The sequence below is a fragment of the Sceloporus occidentalis genome, unplaced genomic scaffold (genome assembly GCF_023333645.1).
Source record: "Sceloporus occidentalis isolate IW3139 unplaced genomic scaffold, rSceOcc1.0.p SCAF_25, whole genome shotgun sequence".
Taxonomy (NCBI): domain Eukaryota; kingdom Metazoa; phylum Chordata; class Lepidosauria; order Squamata; family Phrynosomatidae; genus Sceloporus; species Sceloporus occidentalis.
In genome coordinates, this window is record NW_028317005.1 from 4,675,001 (window position 1) to 4,679,407 (window position 4,407).

A 4,407-nucleotide genomic window follows, 5' to 3' on the forward strand; every position below is an offset into this window, starting at 1 on the left:
AGTGGTGCCGTTGTAGCTTATTTACTTCACTATACATAAGGAAGAACCACCTCTGTCAAGATTCTTTAGCAATAAGCTGACGTATAATATATATATCAGTGAGGTGACATTCATGAAAACTCACAGCACAAACTATGCATTATATATGGCCACACAAGCCCTTGTTGCAGTGGAATATCAATGGATTGGGCCCTTCATTATGCATAGTGCAGTGTGTGTGATATGATACTGCAATTAATCTACAAACTACTACAAGGCCTGAGTCAGAAACCTAGGATCCATACGTAAATCTGTTCTATCCAAAGAACATTTCAGAACATCACAGTGAAAGGTATCTGTGACAGAATGAGCTGTCATACAGGGCCCCAAGGTACTCAGAGATGGCTCCAGCCTGGCTGTCAAACAAAGAACTCCATTGTTTAATTAATCCCATCAATAGGATTGCTGCCAGGGGATTAAAGGTTGGGTTGTCTACATGTACCTGTTTATCAATGTTAATTTATGTTAATGAAGTTCTGTGGATACATGAGTCTACGTTTTACATCAACAAACTGTTCATTCCTGCTGTACTCAATTCAAGGTAGTTGTGTCTACTTATTGGGTACACATAGCAGGGTTCCAAGGTGTGCATGCTGGCTGGTGCTGGAAGTGATTCCGGGGACAACAGGAGGATACATGTGGGTGATCTCTGGGAGTTACTACAGCTCTCTTGGTGAACCCTTTACAGTATCTTAACTTCCTTTTAAGCATTGTTATTCCTCCCCATTTGTTTTATGCCTGCTCAGCTTTTCAGTTGCTGACTGTTGATTGGTTGAGGCAGCTTTCCTAAAGGCGCAAAGAAGCAGCGAGACAATTTCAATACAGAAAGTGGATAACACTGGCCTTACCACAGGCTGCTGCAACCTTTAGCTTTCATAAGGTGAACTAAATATTTCCAAAACAATTAGACTGATTCACAAACAAAATCACAAGCTAAAGGTAGATTCACTAAACAAATTTACTTCTGCTAAAAGCTTTGTTTTGACAAATACTGCTACTGGATGAATATTGCATTCATTAGAGTAAAAATTAACATTCCATGAGAATGGTAAAAAAAAAACAGGTTTAAAAAGTAAATCAATACTGCCATCTACTGGTCATTTTCTGATAGGGTCCATACACTGTTATTTCACTAATGAAAACTGCAGCTAAATAAAAGATTTCATTTCTGTGATATATATATATATATTTATTTTTTTTATTATTTTTTTTTAATAAAAGTGGAATCCTTATGACTTAATGGCCTTTTTATTCAAAGAAACCCAAGTGCCACACGAGAAATTGGATGTCCTCAACATCACTTCGTTGCACATGGGATGTATCATTTTAATATAAGGCTATATAATTTTTGTTCATTAGTTTGTTCTATATCACCTTAAATATGAGAATTGTGTTTAGAATATAAGCTGAGGCAGCCTTGCAACTAAGAAAAATAAATGCATTTTTCGAATTGTTTCAGTGCAGCGGTAAATAAGAAATGCTGTTGTTTTATACTGAATGGAACTGACTTCAACCTAATTTGTGAGTGGAATGCTTTTTAAGTGTATGTCATGAAGGCATTTAGGAAATGAGTGCATTAATAAGTAAATGACTTGACCTTTAATTAAATCATCCATATCCTATCATTCTAAAAGCATATGGGTTAAAAGAGGGAAATCTGTAGGGCTTATTTTACTCACTAAAAGTGCATTCCTTAAACAACTAAAGGCATTCTGAGCCATCGTGGTGTATTTACATGTGTTTTTGCAGTTGACTGCAAGTTGAATTTTGGACACAGGGCGCTGTGAGCCATGGACTGCCCAAAGAGTTTTTGGGAGTTATTTATTAAAAAAACAATTATAGCACACTTTTAAAAATGGTCCATACAAATATCAACATCGCAACCAATTTTTCCCATTCCATATCTTCTCCGTTGGATTAATCCAAAGCCAAGCTCCCAGAGGCGTATCTACTGAAAATAGCGCCTACGGCAAGCACTGAACTTGCGCCCTTGTCCAAATATCTAAAACCTATTTATTAGCCCCTGCTGCCCATATATATATAAATATTAGACCCTGCTGCCGATAGGCCCTGCTGCAGGTATAGATCAACACACAAACCCAGCTTTGCATGTATAGATCAATTGAAATTCACATGTGATCTCAGCACTGAAGGTATATATCAAATAAACAGAATCAGACATACAAATCCTGTATGTGCAGGTATACAATAATAATATATGAAACGTAGCATTGCAGGTATAGATCAAATAAATACATGGAAACAGCATTGCAGGTATTAATCAACTTAATATGACATAAAAACCCTGTACTTGCAGGTATACTAAAATAATGTATGGAAACATAGCATAGCAGATATGGATCTACAGAATAACACACAAACCCAGCTTTGCAGGTATAGATAAATTGGAATTCACATAAAAAGACGGCATTAAAGGTATATTTAAGATCCCCTAAATTACAGGCATAGATCACAGGTTGCACACCCCAAAGCCAGCCCTGGCGTCCACACTGCCCACATAAAACCTGACCAGCACCCAGATAACACACATAAGATTTGCCATCTTTGTCCCCAAATAACCCAGCACAAGTCAACTTTCTCCCCAAACAGTCGGGCCTGTGCCATCTTTGTCCCATATACACCCTGCCTGTGCCATCTTGGTCTCCAAGGCTCAAACATCCTGCTTGTGCCATCTTTGCCCTTCCACAATTATACATCTATGATACACACAAACACTTTTACAGTCACTTTCACACTTTCATTCAGACAATTCATCCACACATTAACTCATGCTGTCCCTCATTCAGACAACGCATGCTCTCCCTCATTCAGACAATAAATCCACATATTAACTCATGCTCTCCCTCATTCAGACAATTCATCCACACATTAACTCATGCACTCATCCACACATTTACACTCTTTACTTATTTCCATATTCTTACTACCCTCTTCCTCACTATCTACCCCCTCTCCCTCCCTTATGACTTTGTAACCCCCTCTCCCTCCCCCTACTCACTATCTACCCTCTCCCCCTTTGTAGTTCTCTCACCTTTAGGTCCAGCTACGGGAGCACAAGGCTTCTGTCTTCCTGCTCTGCTGCGGTGCCCGCTGCTTCACTGCTGAGAGCCAAAATATGACGTCATATGCCAGCCCTCAGCATGAAATCCCGGCACCGGGATGGAGGTAGAGGCCTCGTGGAGGAGAATGAGGGGCGCCGAGCAGTTGCTAGGCGACCCTCTCTCTCCTCCGTATATAAAAAAAAAAGACAGAGCTTAAAAGCCCCTCACTGGCGCCCCCCTTTCAAATGGCGCCTATGGCACGAGCCATAGGTGCCATACCTTAGATACACCTCTGTAAGCTCCCCATCCCTTATTTTGTAACATAGTTCCTACAATGTAGTGAGAGCAGTGGCGACTCTAGAAACAATATATAGGGGGGGCACGCAAGATACCACAGTCAAACTGGGGGGGCATTCATAATTTCCAAAAGTAATGTGCTATGGAATTATACTTTTGTTATTAGGCTAAAATAATACTTGATCATTCAACATGGGAAGCCTGAAATAAATATTATAACACAATAAATAACTTTTACACTAAATGATTTCAGGGCCTTGAACGTTTTGTCCCCTGAAGTCACTACAACTTCAGGAGGGCATTTTATCTCTGGATAAATATAAATTAAATAATTCCTACTGTAAGTTAAGTGCCAGAAAACAGATGACCAAACACACACACCAAAACAGGCTCTATCACACCGACACCCAGACACACACACCAGGACAGGTTCTGCCACACCGACAACCAAACACACACACCAGGACAGGCTCTGTCACATAGACACCCACACACATCAGGACAGGCTCTGCCACACCCACATCCAAACACACACACACACCAGGACAGGCTCTGCCACACCAACACCCAAACACACACCAGGACAGGCTCTGCCGCACCAACACCCAAACACACACCAGGACAGGCTCTGCCACACCAACACCCAGATACATACACCAGGACAGGCTCTGCTACACTGATAACAAAAAACACACAAACAGCAGGACACAATCTACGTCACAGACGTCTACATCAGGATGGATTTTTCACACTGCATTGTGGTTTATACCCCCCTTAGTGTCTTTGCCCCTGCTGCCCATATATATTAATATTAGCCCCAGTTGCAGATAGCAGGTATAGATCAACACATTAAAACACAAACCAAGCTTTGCATGTATAGATCAACTGAAATTCACTTGTGATCTCAGCACTGAAGGTATATATATCAAATAAACAGAATCAGACATACAAATCCTGTATTTGCAGGTATACAATAGTATATGAAACGTAGCATTGCAGGTATAGATCA